The sequence below is a fragment of the Sphaeramia orbicularis genome, chromosome 1 (genome assembly GCF_902148855.1).
Source record: "Sphaeramia orbicularis chromosome 1, fSphaOr1.1, whole genome shotgun sequence".
Lineage (NCBI taxonomy): Eukaryota > Metazoa > Chordata > Actinopteri > Kurtiformes > Apogonidae > Sphaeramia > Sphaeramia orbicularis.
Window position 1 is genome coordinate 51,108,244 of NC_043957.1, and position 18,503 is coordinate 51,126,746.

At 38.0% G+C, this 18,503-nt stretch overlaps 1 protein-coding gene across 4 annotated transcripts in view; it reads left to right on the plus strand.

The window, feature by feature from the left end:
* dclk2a (doublecortin-like kinase 2a) overlaps positions 1-18,503 on the plus strand; it is a 130,072-nt gene that overhangs the window by 51,515 nt on the left and 60,054 nt on the right. The gene's annotated exons all lie outside the window — the stretch shown is intronic.

Below are 18,503 nucleotides of genomic sequence, written 5' to 3' on the forward strand. Positions count from 1 at the left end.
ATTATTCAACACATTATTCAACACAAGATTCTTGATTTTTTGATTCTGTGATTCTTTTTCTTCCCTTTGCATGAAATGTCAATACTGTGTACAATATTTGGTGTTGTCATGACTGAATAAACTACTACTACTACTACTACTACTTAGGAGCCACTTTTTATTGTACTTTTACGTATTATAATTACTGTAAATCTCACTTTTCTCCATAATGTGCATTTTAATGTCTTTTTTTTTTTTTTTTGTAGCTCACTTTTTATTGTTTTTTCTTTCTTTTCACCCATTAAACATTTTACAGTGATACAACAGGACATACAGGGTGTCCCAAAAAAAATGCATACACACTTTAAATAATTGTAAAGTAGGCGTTTATTAAAATTCATTTAATTTTCAAAATGTAATAGAATTTACAAACATCATTTTATTGTTTTGTCACCGCCTGTTCTCAAACTTACATCCATTCTGGTCCAGACACTGGAAGTGTAGTGGTGTGAGGTCTGGTGAATTTGCCAAACAGGTGGATTTGTTGAATACCCCCCGCGTTTACCAGACCTCACACCACTAGATGTTTTTTTTTTTTTTTTTTTTTTTTATGGGGATACCTAAAAGACAAAGTCTACGCTATGAGACCTGCAACAGTCGCTGAATTTAGAGCAGCCACTGAACATGAATGCACGCAAATACTAAGGGAAGTGTTTTGTGATGTGTGCGATTCCATTGCTCGGCATTGTCAGCAGTGTCTGAACCAGAACAGATGTCAGTTTGAGAACAGGCGGTGACAAAATAATAAGAGGATGTTTGTAAATTCTATTGCATTTTGAAAATTAAATGAAATTTAATAAACACATACTTTACAATTATTTAAAGTGTATATAATAATAATAATAAACTTTATTTGTATAGCACCTTTCATACAGAAATTGTAGCCCAAAGTGCTTCACATTGATTGAAAAAAAATACAATATTAAAATACATTTAGATTTGATTAGAAATACAATAAAATAAAAATAAATATAAAAACAGCGCACATTAAAATATTTGATTATGCATAGAATTTTTGAAGTGCAAGAAATAAGATGAAATGTGAGAAATACAATAAAATAAAAATAAAAGCAGCGCACATTAAAATATTTGATTATACATAGGATTTTTGAAGTGCAAGAAATAAGATGAAATTTGAAATACAGTAAAATAAAAAAATTAAAATAGAAATACAATAAAATAAAATAAAAATGAAAAACCGCACATTCCTGGTTCCTGAATTGTGACCCCATTTTTATCTCCTTTCAAAGGCTAATGAGAATAAAAATGTTTTTAATTTGGTTTTAAATATATTCAGTGAACTGGCTTCTCTAATGTCTTTTGGAATTGTATTCCATAACTTTGGCGCATAGTTAGTAAAGGCTGCGTCCCCCATTTTCTTTGTAATATTTCTGGGAGTCGCTAGTAAACCTGCGTTTGATGACCTCAGTGTTCTAGTTTGTACATAATTGATCAGTGAGTTTGCAATGTAACTTGGTCCGGTTCCATTTAGAGCTTTATACGTGAGGAGTAGTATCTTAAAATCAATTCTGTAGGTTACCGGTAGCCAGTGCAGGGAAACCAACACTGGAGTAATGTGCTCTCTCTTCTTGGTTTTGGTTAATAACCTAGCTGCAGAGTTCTGAATCAGCTGAAGTCTGTCTGTGGTGCTTTTTGGGAGACCTGTAAGGAGTGCATTACAGTAGTCCAGTCTGCTGTATATAATGTTTTTTGGGACACCCTGTAGTTATAAGAAAATATATCAATAAAAATTGGAAAATCAAATGTAAAAAAACAACAACAAAAAACAAACAAACACACATTCAATTAAAAAATAAAAATAAAAAAAAATAATAGAGCACTGTCAGTTTTGTTATACACAATATGTTACTACATTATAACTATTTCCAGGTAACATAGGACCAACGCCAAGACAATAAAACATTTGCCATAATACATTAGGGTATCGTCATCTCAATCCCTTAAATTATTATAGGAATACCCAAGACTGCAGTTGGGTCCGCTCTGTTATCTACTGAGTACTAATGTGCCGCGGCACACTGGTTGGGAAACACTGATCTACTCCACACTTCATCTAAAACGGGACCCCGTATTTTTTAAAATTTCTCCTGTCTGTTATTGATTTTAAAAATCAGTTGTTCATAGCTGGCTGCTTTAACCATTTCCCCCACCCATTCGCTAAAAGGTATGGTATTAGTAGTTTTCCAGTGCTTAAGTACTATCCTGCACCCTGTATTAATTTAAATTTTAATGTCTTTTTTTTTAAACAACTTTATTTATCATTTTTCCATAACAACATTGACATCATTAAGGCATTTCTTACAAAATTTGTGAACTTGCCCCCCCCCCCCCCAATTCAGGTGGCATCCCTACAAATACAGACCTGATCAAAATCTTAAGACCAGCTGAAAAATAGCTAGAATTTACCTTTTGCACATTTGGATCTTAATGAGGTTTTAAGTAGAGCTACAATATACAAAAGCAAGAAGGGGGAGTGAGACAAAAAGCACTTTGAAAAAGTAATTTATAGAAAACAACAAGTAAACTGAAATAGGCTGTTTATCAGCTGATCAAAAGTTTAAGACCGCAGGCTATAAAAGCCAAAATCTGCTCAAAATTGTCATTTTCTGTCGGGCATTTACACGGTCATGCCCTCCTGATGGCTAAAGCTAAGAAGCTTTCTCTTCTTGAACGTGGTCGGATCATCGAGCTGCATAAGCAAGGCCTCTGGCAGCGTGCCGTTGCTGCTGAGGTTGGATGCAGTAAGACAGTCATTCTAAACTTTTTGACAGATCCTGAGCATTATGGAACAAAAAAGTCAAGTGGTAGACCCAAAAAAATTACACCTGTGCTGAGCCGGAGGATCCGATTGACTGTCCGTCAAGACACAGGGCGGTCCTCGACCCAAATTAAGGCCCTTACTGGTGCCGACTGCAGCGCACTAACCATCAGACGGCATCTGCGGGAAAAGGGTTTCAAAAACAAAAAACGAATTCAAAGACCTCGTCTCCTACAACGCCACAAAACTGCCCGTTTAGACTTTGCCAGGGAGCATCAAACATGGGACATTGAATGGTGGAAAAAAGTTTTATTCTCTGATGAGAAAAAATGTAACCTTGACGGTCCAGATGGCTTCCAACGTTACTGGCATGACAAGGAGATCCCACCTGAGATGTTTTCTACCCGGCACAGTGGAGGGGGGGTCCGTCATGATCTGGGGTTCTTTTTCATTCAGTGGAACACTGGAGCTTCAGGTGGTGCAGGGTTGTCAAACGGCGGCTGGTTACGTGCAGATGTTGCAGCGGGCATCCCTCATGACTGAGGGCCCTCATCTGTGTGGTAACAGCTGGGTTTAAAAACAGGACAACGCTGCAGTTCACAATGCTCGCTTGACAAAGGACTTGTTCAAGGAGAATAACATCACTCTTTCTCACTCATCACTCTCCCAAACGAATTTTTGAAGTGATTAACAACAACGGTGGAGCTACTCATTACTGAGTCCTACTGGGAAAATTTTTTGTTCTGGTTTGGAGAGTTTTTTGTAATTTTTTGAGTGATGGTCTTAAACTTTTGAACAGCTGATAAACAGCCTATTTCAGTTTACTTGTTGTTTTCAATAAATTATTTTTTCAAAGTGCTTTTTGTCTCACTCCCCCTTCTTGCTTTTCTATATTGTAGCTCTACTTAAAACCTCATTAAGATCCAAATGTGCAAAAGGTAAATTCTAGCTATTTTTCAACTGGTCTTAAGATTTTGATCAGGTCTGTACATCCACATAAACACACATAAATCAAATTGGCAAACAGAACACCAAAAGAAAAAAATAAGAAATATATATACAAGTGCAAAAGAAAAAAAAGAAAAAAAAAAACTCAAACCAATCTGTGTTGATCATTCTGGTCATACCACCAACATTCTGGACCTCTGGCATAAGCATAAGAAAAAAATAAAAAGTCCCAGCAGTCAGAGTACAAGCACTGAGAAAGACTAAGATGGCAGTCAAAGAGTGAGAAAGAAAGAAAAGTAAATACATAACATAAAAACAAGAAGTCAAAAGGTGAAAGGCAGGCTCTTATGAGTTATGAACTGTGACCAGGTTCTGTCATATTTATCCTCCAACCCCTGTACTGTATACTGAATTTTTTCCAGGTCAGTTTTAATGTCTTTTTTAAGTTTTTATTCATTAGCAGCAAATATTCCATGCATGTCTTGTGGGTCCTTCTGCAAATCTGCTTTTCTACCAGTCGGACTTTCTAGATGAGTATGTTAATCTGCTGAGACTCATTCAGACTGGAAGTTGTTGGTCTTTAGGCTTTTACATCTCTTTTTACTCCTTGTACATCTCAATTTGTGCTCAACAACCCCGTACATTGAGGCAGCCCGAGGTTATGTACTGTAATGTCTCGCCATGAGTGCGGTGTATGACTCGGAGGACTGGGAGAGAGAGAGAGAGGCAGACAGCTGTGTAATGTGCGATAATCCAACAAGTCACTGGATGGGGTGAGGCTGAGTTCACTGCACCGCCTCGGAGCTTCCCTAAATTGGTCTGCAAACATGCACACAGAGCCAATTCCACTGCAGGCTTGTCTTTCTCTGAAGTACTTTTTAGTTCATAGACTAACAGGCAGCGAGCTATTGTGAAGGCGTGGGGTTCGGCATCATCTTCATTAGCAGTTTCTTCAAACATCTCTGACAAAACTACTAGTCGGATACATTTCAAATTTTATATTTAGCTTCCTTAGGTCAAAGTTTGTCCACAGTTTGAGATACATTGATTTTTTTTAATTTTTTTTTAATTTTTTGAAATATTTAGTGCCTGTACTTTCCTGGGCCATATTTTGATGGCTTATAACATGGAAATGGTTAGAGATATGATAGGAAGTCATATATGGACTTTGATTTTTTATTTTTTTTTAACTTGTCTTGTCCAGAATCCTAACAGCAGAATGGTAGTCTGGCTGCCTTTTGGTGCTGAACAAATTTGCTTTGCTGAGTGGAACTTCATAAAGTATATGAGGCTCCCCTTGATATTCTACTGTCTTTAGTATGAGTTTTGTTTAACCACATTTTGATGCTGGACCTGACATGGGGGGGCTCACAAGAAAATATCAACATTACAAACAATAACAACTAGGGATGCACCGATACCGGTACGAGTGTGTCGGGCATTGGCTCCGATACTTAGTGTGTGTACTCGTATTCGTACTCGTAAAAGTAATCCGATACAAATGCACCGATACCACTTACGGCCGTGTGACATTCACAGTTCAGTGCAGCAGGTACGCAGCGGTGGAATAATGTGTGGGGAGTGTGAAGAGTGTGGAGATTTTTAAAAATAAACGATGGTGATAAAAGTAACGTTTGACTGCAAGTTACGTTACAGACAGACAGATACGGACGCAGTGTTCTGTCCGTCCTCTGCGTACATTCCATCCATTTTCCAGGTGCTGGCGGATGCATACCCAGAATGAGAATACCAGCGGGAATACGGAGCAGTGCGGACTATCGCCAGCGGAAGTGAAAATTAAACTTATCACTCATTTCTCTTTTCTCTTCCTGCTGAAGCTAAGCTGTTAAACCTTACCAGAGAAAACAGTGCAATATTAGTATCACGGTGGTGTTGTCTCTGTCGTCTCCATGTTTGTTATTACTGACTTTCTTTTTCTTCCTCTCAAAAAACTTTACTCTTCTTTGTGGCATTTGTCCAGTATGGTTAATTCAGAGCGGTGCCCCCTGGTGGATTAATTGAGAAACGCTCAGTCCAACACATTAAATGTCAGTAGCAGCACTGTGTTCCAGTCAGACTAATGACAACGACAATAAAGCACATTTACAAAAGGAACTAAGAACTGGAATGGGATTATTAAGTACTCGTATCAGTACTCGGTATCGGCAAGTACTCAAATGTAAGTACTCGTACTTGTACTCGGTCTGGAAAAAAGTGGTATCGGTGCATCCCTAATAACAACCATGGTGATGATTATGATGGAAGCAATAACTAGAACCAGAACTGAGTAAAACTGGGTTTAAGAGAAAGAAAAACAAACAAACAAACAAAATTATAATAAAATAAAATAAAATACATAAGACCTATTAAATATGGATTTAATTAGTTGAGTTCTCCTCCAGTGAAAGTACCACCCACTTCTATTCGGAGATTGATCTGATGCATCCAGACCACAGGACTCTACCATAGCACCAGAACCTGACAACCTCACAAATTCAACTTGTCATTGGTTCTTGATAGAACATGCCAGTGATACAGGGACATTGGTCCTATTTTTATATTTAGATCAAATATCCTGTATGGACTGTAAATGTGATGTTTTTATAATGTTAAATGCAAATTTGAGGCTCATTTACTTTACTTGATTAATTCTGTACTATTTTGTAATTGTACTAAAAGGGCAAATATTGTACTTTTTCTCCTTATAACAGAGCTTTAGGTACTTTTCAGCTCACTTTTTCCATGTATCTCCATGTCTTGCCCTGTCTGTACTAACAAAAAGAAACTTTTTTTCGTACATTTTTTTTAAACAAAAGCTCTTTCATCATGACCTTCATTTGAAAATTAAAATGAAAATGTCTACAAACTAGTGCAAATGCTCAGACTAACTGGACTTAAATCTGCGAACATCTTGGATAATTACCTCCGCCAAGGAGGTTATGTTTTTGCCAGGGTTTGTTTGTTTGTTTGTTTGTTTGTCTGTCTGTTTGTTTGTCTGTCCGTTAGTGTGCAACATAACTCAAAAAGTTATGGACAGATTTGGATGAAATTTTCAGGGTTTGTTGGAAATGGGATAAGGAAGAAATGATTAAATTTTGGTGCTGATCGGGGGGGGGTGGGGGTGGGGGGGCACGGGGGGGCCCACTGATCAGCCTTGGCGGAGGTTTGCGCTCTCCGAGTGCTTCTAGTTTGTTTGTTTGTTTGTCTGTTTGTTTGTCTGTCCGTTAGTGTGCAACATAACTCAAAAAGTTATGGACAGATTTGGATGAAATTTTCAGGGTTTGTTGGAAATGGGATAATGAAGAAATGATTAAATTTTGGTGGTGATCGGGGGTGGGGGGGCCCACTGATCAGCCTTGGCGGAGGTCTGCGCTCTCCGAGTGCTTCTAGTTCTTGATGTAATAGACACAGAGGCTTTAATCTGTCATAAGTATGAACAGCAGCAACTAGGGCTGGGTGATAAAACAATAACGATATATATAGTGATATAACTTTTCCTTGATGGAAATATGAGACATGCTCTAAACAATTTCGATAGAATTTGTCCATGTTTTGACAGATTTAAGAACAGCCAATTATAATTAAGGAGCACTGCACTGAACCAATCACACTAGAGCCACGACAAGTTAGGCTGACACACGTATTAGTTTTGCCTACTGCAAGACTAAAACACGCAAACCATACAGCTGAAAAAACTGAAAATGAAACTTAAGATGCTTATATGACAGGGGTCAATAAATCTGAAGATGGGGGGCTGGGGGGACATGTATAAAATGGGGAAATAATGCATAACAGGGTGGGTGGGTGGGGGTAATTGTAAGAGTGGAGGGAAGGAGAAGTCTCCATAAGTACCATAACATCTCTCTCTCTCTCTCTCTCTCTCTCTCTCTCTCTTTCTCTTCTCTCTCTCTCTCTCTCTCCTCTGATGTCATCACAACTAACTTATGAGTAACGGAAAATTTAATCAAAAATGGTGATTTGATTTATATCGTGACACATATTGATAATGTTTGATATGAAAAAAATTATCATGATATATTTTTTTCTTCGATATCGCCCAGCCCTAATAACAACATGCTGTAAACTTCAGTTACCTTAAATCTAGGTCGTCAAAGTGTATTCTTTGCATGATGTGGATTTAGCCATAACACTGGTCCGCCTCCTCAAGGTGCTGACGTCAATCTACTGCAGGTCATAGACTGATTTATACACATGGATCTGATGTTTCAGGTTCAGCTTCATCATACAAAGCAATAATAGACATGAGCAAAACGGGATTTGACGCCATTGTTTTTACCCCTCGGCTAACTTCTGGCTGAAGGAGTATTGAAATTGTTTTGTTGTCTGTCCGTCTGTTCATTCAATGACATAATCGTGTTATTTGAAGAATGCATTGAGATATCTGCACTAAATGTATACTTTGGATGCATCTTGGTATAGAGCAGAAGTCCACTGAAAATAGATCACCTTGACCTACTTTTTTAAGGTCAAATGGCCTTGTGCAGTTATAATATCGGAGTATTTTCAGACATAAATATATATGTAATAAGTTTCATAATCTAATCTAATTTACAGGGTAGTACCTTTAAACTGAATCTTACACTATATTTGGCTGAAGGGATATTAAAAGTGTGCAGCACATTATGTTCTTATCTCTGTTTTCCCTGGTCAGATGGATACGCTGTTTTTTCAAAATCTTCATTTTTGTGACCTTAAAGGCTTTTAATTTGTGCTCAACCAGCCCAAATGTAGAGGAAAAATATCTGTTATGTAAAATATTGGACTGAAGGATCAAATATTTATTTATAGTTTGAAAAAATTCTCCTTCTTTAGCATAAACATTCAGGAATAGCTGGAAAGGCCATATGTCATAAAGCTGAAAACAGGCCAGGCTTTCTATATTTACTAAGATGGATTATTTACACAGGACTGTGACGCTGGAGTCAGTATCAGCTGATACTGATGTACAGTCAATATATTGATACATGACATATTTTCTTTCTGCAGGCAAATTCATTCCTGCTGTATTCATCTCTTACACTGGTCTACAATTTTTACCTCCGCCAAGGAGGTTATGTTTTTGCCAGGGTTTGTTTGTTTGTCTGTCTGTTTGTTTGTTTGTTTGTTTGTTTGTTTGTTTGTTTGTTTGTCTGTCCGTTAGTGTGCAACATAACTCAAAAAGTTATGGACAGATTTGGATGAAATTTTCAGGGTTTGTTGGAAATGGGATAAGGAAGAAATGATTAAATTTTGGTGGTGATCGGGGGTGGGGGGGCCCACAGGGGGGGGTACAGACCAGAAAATTTCATCAAAATCTGTCCATAACTTTTTGAGTTATGTTGCACACTAACGGACAGACAAACAAACAGACAGACAGACAAACAAACCCTGGCAAAAACATAACCTCCTTGGCGTGGGGGGGCCCACGGGGGTGGCCACTGATCAGCCTTGGCGGAGGTCTGTGCTCTCCGAGTGCTTCTAGTTTAGAAATGATTTGCTTCAGTGATTAAATGTGCTGAATGTTACGTATTTTAATGAGATTAATTGGAAAATAAATGACAGAAGTGCCGGTTTGCTGATGTTTTCAAGGTATATGATTGTTATTACACATATATATTGGTTTATGTACGTTTATATAATAGTTTTATAGATCTTCCACTATATAGAACCTGTAACGTGAATGTATTCTAATGTGCAGACAGTGTTTTGAAGTAGATCTTGTAGCTCTAAGACAAATATTCCTTTTGAGTCAAACCCATTCTCTTGTTAATTCTTGAATTTCACATTTTGACCCAAGGCTGTATGTTTACAGGGTGGGGAAGCAAAATTTACAATGAAAATTTAGTTGTTTTTTCTCAGCAGGCACTACATCAATTGTTTTGAAACCAAACATATATTGATGTCATAATCATACCTAACACTATTATCCATACCTTTTCACAAACTTTTGCCCATATGAGTAATCAGGAAAGCAAACGTCAAAGAGTGTGTGATTTGCTGAATGCACTCGTCACACCAAAGGAGATTTCAAAAATAGTTGGAGTGTCCATAAAGACTGTTTATAATGGAAAGAAGAGAATGACTATGAGCAAAACTATTACCAGAAAGTCTGGAAGTGGAGGAAGCAACAAAAAACGTACCAAAGCTTTTATTAAAGCTCTCAAATCCAAAATCCTAAAGGATCCAACCAAATCCATGAGAAAAATGGCAGTTGAACTTGAGGTAGACAACAAGACCATTAGAAATGCAGTAAAATATGATTTGAAGATTTAAATTCTCATGACTTTCAATAAACTAATTGGTCATGCACTGTCTTTCAATCCCTGCCTCAAAATATTGTAAATTTTGCTTCCCCACCCTGTATGTGTTTATGTTTATGCATTTGGCAGACGCTTTTTTCCAAAGCGACTTACAGGGGAAAACCAATCAAATCACTCAGTCAATCAAATTTTATTTATATAGCGCCAGATCACAACAAAAAAGTTATCTCATGACACTGTATATATAGAGTTGGTCAAAACCAGACTCTAAGCCAATTTACAGAAACCCAACAGAATCCTCCAGGAGCAAACACTTGTGACCGGTGACAGTGGCGAGGAAAAACTTCCCTTTAACAGGCAGAAACCTGGAGCAGACCCAGACTCCTGGAGGATGGTCGTCTGCTTTGACCAGTTGGGGTGAAAGAGAGAGGGTAAAGAGAGAGCGATAGAGATAGAGACTGGGGGAGTAGGGGGAGACACATGGAGGCAGTTGAGGATAGGTGAGTGATGATGATGAAGGCAGGAGAGAGGCAGGACCACCGCAGCAGGTCCAGAGATAATCCTGGGAAATGTATCTTGGAAAGTTCAGCCAACCAGCATTTTTTACTTGATTTTTCTTTATCAGTGACTCTCATGTGGTAAAATTTCACTACTTTTATTCTGGAACAATTTTCCTTGTAGACCAGTGTTACACCCACCCTGTCATGTTTAGCAGCAGCCACCACTGATGAGCTTATACAGTACGGTGCACTTTATAAACTGTGATGCTGGACTTTTACTTCTAGTGTAGCATTTTCACAAATCAATTAATGTAGTGGATTAGTGATGAGCATGGAGTTTTCATTGCTCTTTTGTCAGATGATACTTTTTCCACTGTAATCCAGAGGAATTAAAGAGTGAATACAGACGGTTCATACAGAATTATTAACAAGTAGTTTCAGGTTAAGATTTGCCTGAAAATCTTATTAGGCATCTATCTGTTTGTATTTTCTCAAGTTTATGAGTTAGTATAAGTTTGCACCAAGACAAAACAAGAGGCATAGAGGTTAGTTTTTCTCTTTTTTTCCCCTTTAGGATATCACCCACCTTCTTTGCTCTCAACTTCCCGCTAATTTGGCTCAGGATGATGAGCGTTGATGAGGGGTTTGGAGGTGAATGAGGCTCTTGGTACCAGTGATTACAGTGATCTTGGTGTCAGCCATCACATGGAGAGCTTCTACTTTCTAATGTGCATCTTCTTCAGCATTTTGTAGTTTCTTCCAGTGCCCTAAATAATCACCATGTGCTGGTTTGGAGCTCTGATTTATTAGCACAAGAATACTCAGGTGCTGGACATGACAGGATTATTTTTGCTTCCCTCTGAACACTCAATTCATACACTCGACACAAGCAAATTGACCAGTAGGGAAGAAGTAGTCCATTTTTGTGTCATTTAGTGTCTTAGAATAGAATAGAATAGAATAGAATAGAATAGAATAGAATAGAATAGAATAGAATAGAATAGAATAATTGGTGACATGTCCAGGGTATGTCCTTTGCCCATAAGTAGCTTGTATAGGCTCCAATGACCCCTGTGACCCTAGTGAGGATAAAGCAGGTTCAGATACTGAGAATAGAATAGAATAGAATAGAATAGAATAGAATAGAATAGAATAGAATAGAATAGAATAGAATAGAATAGAAGAGATGAACTGGTGACATGTCCAGGGTGTAGCTCACCTTCGCCCATAAGTAGCTAGTATAGGCTCCAGCAACCCCTGTGACCCTAGTGGGGATAAAGCAGGTTCAGATACTGAGAACAGAACAGAATAGAATAGAATAGAATAGAATAGAATAGAATAGAATAGAATAGAATAGAATAGAATAGAATAGGAGAGATGAACTGGTGACATGTCCAGGGTGTAGCTCACCTTTCCCCATAAGTAGCTAGGATAGGCTCCAGCGACCCCTGTGACCCTAGTGAGGATAAAGTGGGTTCAGATAATGAATGAAGAATAGAATAGAATAGAATAGAATAGAATAGAATAGAATAGAATAGAATAGAATAGAATAGAATAGAATAGAATAGAATAGAATAGAGTAACTGGTGACATGTCCAGGGCGTACCTCTCCTTTCCCCATAAGTAGCTAGGATAGGCTCCAACAACCCCTGTGACCCTAGTGAGGATAAAGCAGGTTCAGATACTGAGAACAGAATAGAATAGAATAGAATAGAATAGAATAGAATAGAATAGAATAGAATAGAATAGAATAGAATAATTGGTGACATGTCCAGGGTGTACGTCTCCTTTCCCCATAAGTAGCTAGTATAGGCTCCAACGACCCCTGTGACCCTAGTGAGGATAAAGCAGGTTCAGATGCTGAATATAGAATAGAATAGAATAGAATAGAATAGAATAGAATAGAATAGAATAGAATAGAATAGAATAGAATAGAATAAAATGGCCTTTGCTTTCCTTGTATGTACAATGAAATTAGGCATAAATCATGTCTATCTGTATTTTGCCGATGTTTTTGCTGGTCTTAAAGTCATCAAGTTCCATAATATGACTTCTTGATGTACTTCTGCACCAGTATATGGCTGTTGTGAGTGAAGTAGCCCAGGGTTAGGCTTTTTAATCGGCCTGATAAACAGTTTCCTCTTACTTTCATGTCTGCCCTTGGCCTGTTCTTCCTCTGTTGCCAAGCTAAGCAGGGCAGAAAGTACAGCAGGCAAAACGGAGGACACAGACGGATGGGGAGAGCAAGAGAAGGTCAGACATGAGAGGAGGGGGTGTCGCGTCTTCTAGGGCAAACTTCAGTTTAGCCTCAAGTCACGTCACCCAGCCAATACAGAACCCTACGAACAGTTCACTGATTGGCTGAGACAGGCCTTAGCAAGACAGTACTGGTGATGTAGTGCCGTCGGCTGTGTGTCCTGATGCTGGATGACAAGAGCGAAGACAAACGTAGACTATTTAGTCTGACATTCAAGCATGTTGGTTCTGTTTTGTTGCGTTTGTGGCATGCACTTAAATGTTATTATCTGTTATTAAACAACTGAAGAGCACAGATATGCATGCAGAAGATCCTGATGAAGCCAAAGCAGCAGGAGACGCAGATGATCATAGCAGAGGGTAGACTGGTTCAGAATCAGTAACTGCAGCATGAAGAGGAAGAATCTGAGACTGTCTCAGCATCTTCATGAATCCACTTCCAGCATATGTAGTTCTAATGCCGCGTTTCCACTACATGGAAGTGGCTCGACTTGACTCGACTTGGGTACCAGGTACTATTCCTGTAGACCGTCTCCATTCCAGGATACAATCGACTTTAGAGTACCTGGTCGTCATAGCGATGTGACGCATTACTTCTGTGTCGTCTGCTCAGAGAGTTGCTGATAAAGTCATTCGTTACATGTTTTCTCGTCAAGCTCATGCTGAATTGGCCACCAAAAACTGAATCTCCTCGACCGACCATGTTGTAGTTTTGCAGGCTGTCATCATGTGGATTAACCTACAACTATATTTACTGTAAACTTCTGCATCTGTTTTTTGTAAAACAGCGGGTCACAAGAGACAACTCTCTGACCAATCAGTGGTCTGCAGTAGAGCCTGACCGATTAATCGGCCGGCCGATTATAGTGTATCACCAATTAATGAACATCGGCCAATATGTAGCCGATATATTAACTTTTTTTTTTGCTGCGCAGAGATTCTGTCACTTGCTGCTCCTGTGTGTGTGTGTGTGTGTGTGTGTGTGTGTGTGTGTGTGTGTGTGTGTGTGTGTGTGTGTGTGTGTGTGTGTTGCCCAGAGAATAAGAGGAACTTTAAAGCGAGTTAATTTCACTTTCACTCCTGCTTGGACAATGATGCTATCACCCCCCACACACAATCACATAATCACCCCCCCACACACACTCACTCACATGCTCTGACAAGGATGGACCGCTAATGCGCCCCCCCCCCCCCCCCCCCCGCACTCCGAAAATCACGGACCCCCCCCCCCCCCCCCCCTCGTCTTATGACGTATTCACCCCCCCACACACCCCCATGTCCGTGCACTTCCTGTCTACCTCACAGTTTCATTCTGCAGACAGGCCTGGGTGTTAATAGTGTAGGGGAGACCGGGGACAGTTGTAACACAGGTCAGTTGTAACTCTTGCAGGTGCTCCAATCAGGAACCACTTAGGACTCACCTACTTCACTCTGCACATGCTCAGTTTAGTCCTTAGTCCACATAAGAAGTTGTAGTGCCGTGAGGCAGACACATCAAAATTTGTGAGTGAAAACATAATTGTGTGCTCAATCATATTTTTTGCTCTAATTATTTTTGTGATTGCATTGTTTGCATTTGAAAGTTGTGTAAATTATATTTGTGAGATAAAGATTTATGCAACTGTTTATCCACCTGTCCACAATTATCTAATATAAGATTATTATATCCTTTGTAGATCAGTGTTCTTATTTCATATATCGGCCAATATATCGGTTATCGGCCAATATCGGATATCGGCCAATATATCGGATATTGGCTTTTTTTAGCCCCCAATATCGGTATCGGCATCAGCCCCAAAAATCCCATATCAGTTGGGCTCTAGTCTGCAGTGTTTACACGTCATGTTTTAGTATCTGTTTCCCAGTCTTGGAACCTTACCAAGTTCCAGGTCCTTTTTTGTAATGGAAACGCAAAAAGGCCGAAGCGAGTCGAGCCGAGACGGTACCACATAGTGAAAACGCGGCATAAATGTCAGAACTTAAAGGGGTCATATTTTGCTAAACCCACTTTTATTAGTCTTTGGTTCATTTATTTGTGTATTTGGGCCCTAATAGTTCATACAGTTCGAATTTGAACCCTCCAGGTGCTGCAAAGCTATCTTTATATTCATTCTGGCAAAAGTGACGTGGATTTCTACAACCTTTTTCAATTCCATCTTAATTTGTTAGGTTTTATAACTATTTACATCATGACATTTGCACATATAAGGTCGAGACTTTTGACAAACATTTCTCCGCGTACGACATACTTGTTTGTCAGCAGCAGCAGTTGTAGTCCATACTGAAAATATGTTCAGTTGTTGGTTGAACGGGACAGAGCAGCACAGCCAACAACCTGGAGGGGGTGGGGCCTGAAGTGGCTCATTTGAATTTAAAGGGGCCAGCGCTCAAAACAATCTTCCTTGTGTCAATACTCAGAAATATTGTTGAAGATGGACCTGTGGAGTTGAATTAATGAAGAATTCAGACCCAAGCAGAGCATTTACAGTTTATGTAGACCACAGGGAAATGTTTTAAAATGTATAATTTCATTTAAAAAAGCCAAATATCAGTCCTTTAAAGCATCCACAGTGGAAACATCTTATAGTGATCTCATGAGCTTGGGTCTAATTTGTAACTAATGGAGGATGATTAATCAATGTGGTTTTTGTTTCTTTTTCATAATTTGCCATGAAAATGATGTTCTACTGTAACTGGCATTTATTCGTTACATGAAAATAATGAAATTGACAACATCATTACAGTATTTTAATGAGTGTTGTTACAAATGGACATGTTACTGGGAGGAAATGTAGCATGGGTGAAAAATTATCTGAATGTTTTTCCCATATTACTTATATATTCTGGTCAAAAAAAAAACAACAACTAACTAAAACAACCCTTTTAGCTTTAATTACAGCACACTTCGGCTTTGCCTGGTCATTCAGTATATTCAGGTTCAGCTGACCTCATTTTATGGACACATAGTGTTGAACCTAGACCTGACCAATAGAGAACCAACCCCAGATCATAACACTGCCCCTATAGGCTTGTACTATAGGCACTTGGCATGATGGGTAATTATCCACCTGCGTCCATCACTTTAGAACAGGGTCAGTCTGGACTCATCAGACCACATGACCTTTTTTCATTGAAACAGTCCAATCTTTATGGTCTTTATCAAACTGATGATTGTTTAAGAAATAAGAGTCTACTCACTGCATCAGTTCAAGGGTTAAAGAACTAGTGTTCAGTTGAAATACAGTACTGTTTGGGCGGCAACCTGTCCCACGTATCTCAATAAGATTCTCTTAATTCAAAAGAAATTTTTAAGAATGATCAGTTTTTCTAGGAGACTCGACTCATCTGCTCCTCTTTTCAAAAAATTCAATCTTCTCTCAGTTTTTGATGTGAACGTTTACCAGACCTGTGTCTTCATGTACAAATATGTTCACTGAACTCATATTCTTCCTAAAGTTTTTCACAATTTCTTTATGTTGTCTTCTGTTATTCACAACTTCCCGACACGATTTTCAAGCAAATTTTATCTTCCGTACTGACGAACTTCAGTCTGTCAGTATTCTCTGAAACATCGTGGACCAAATCTGTGGAATAATCTAAGACCTGAACTTCAATCAACATCTACTTTATCATTGTTTAAAAAGCATCTGAAAAGAACTTTAATTCATGCAAAAATGTAAGGCTGTGTATCACTTGATTTGTATTTGATGATTTGTAATGTGGATTACATTTTTATTGTTTTTACTTTAGTTTATTATTTCAGTTGCATTGTATTTTTTATTCTTTTTTTTTTGTTGTTTTTGTGTATTGTTTATTTCGGGGGAGGTATTCATATAAGCCTTCTTTTTGGCTTCTAACCTCTCCTGCTCAATTTTGTTACTTGTTTGAATGTTGTTTTTTTCTATTGCTGTTTTTATTTTGTGCAATTAAATTAAATTAAATTAATACTTACTTCTTTGGTTAAAACCAGGTGGGGAGTTTTTTTTGGCCAGGCCACATATTTATCAGATATGAAAACATGAATCATACCTGCTTTATGTGTAAAAAGGTCACTTTATCACTATAAGTAACATATTTAATTTGTACAGGAATGGTTCTATTTAAGCCTTTTTGATCCATATAAGCAGTTGGTTACTTTATCGTTTAAGCAGCTTCCACTGGATTTGATGTTTAGTGCAGTTATTTTAATGACACAATTCTTGCTTGTAAAAACAAAATTAGACAATATTAGTTAAACGATATGCCTGTTTCACATTAATGCAACCATTGACTTTACCTTTTGCTTAAATTATTGTTATAACCTTTATTTCACCAGGAGAAAAGCCCACTGAGATTAAAAATCTTTCTCAAGAGTGTCCTAGCAAAGACAGCAGCAGCAGACGTTACACAAAATGGAAATCACAGCCATTACATCCACACTAAAAATATACAGAAACACAATGAAAGTCAGTACTAAAAACAAACTTAAAACTGATAAGAACATATATACAGGGTGGGGAAGCAAAATTTACAATGAACATTTAGTTGTTTTTTCTCAGCAGGCACTACGTCAATTGTTTTGAAACCAAACATATATTGATGTCATAATCATACCTAACACTATTATCCATACCTTTTCAGAAACTTTTGCCCATATGAGTAATCAGGAAAGCAAACGTCAAAGAGTGTGTGATTTGCTGAATGCACTCGTCACACCAAAGGAGATTTCAAAAATAGTTGGAGTGTCCATAAAGACTGTTTATAATGGAAAGAAGAGAATGACTATGAGCAAAACTATTACCAGAAAGTCTGGAAGATACTATTAAAGAAGAATGGGAGAAGTTGTCACCCGAATATTTGAGCAACACTTGCGCAAGTTTCAGGAAGCATGTGAAGGCAGTTATTGAGAAAGAAGGAGGACACATAGAATAAAAACATTTTCTATTATGTCAATTTTCTTGTGGCAAATAAATTCTCATGACTTTCAATAAACTAATTGGTCATACACTGTCTTTCAGTCCCTGCCTCAAAATATTGTAAATTTTGCTTCCCCACCCTGTATATATATATATTCATTCATTCATTTTCTGAACCCGCTTTATCCTCACTAGGGTCACTGGGGTCGCTTGGAGCCTATCTCAGCTACATAGGGGCGAAGGCAGAGTACACCCTGGACAAGTCGCCTGTTCATCGCAGGGCTGAACATATAGAGACAAACAATCACTCTCACATTCATACCTATGGGCAATTTAGATTAACCAATTAACCTATTAGTGCATGTCTTTGGATTGTGGGAGGAAGCCGGAGTACCCGGAGAGAACCCACACAGACACGGGGAGAACATGCAAACTCCACACAGAAAAGTCCCACCCCCTGTATATATATATATATATATATATATATATATATATATATATATATATATATATATATGTATATATATATATATATAATATATATATAAAACATCACCATTATTTTAAACAGTACTAAAAGTATAACAACAATGGTCCTTAAAAGCAAATGACAACATTGAGTTGATAAATGTAAAAATGTACACATAGTAGCTCGATCATGACATTGCTGATCCATCCTTTTATTCCATTTTCTAAAAATGATACTATCTCCAAAAAATTTTTTACCTTTTTTTAGCTTACTTTTTTTTTTTTTTACTTTACACCTCTTTAAGTTAACAGCATCATTTAACATCACTTATATCATAATTTCTCAAGCACTTGACCT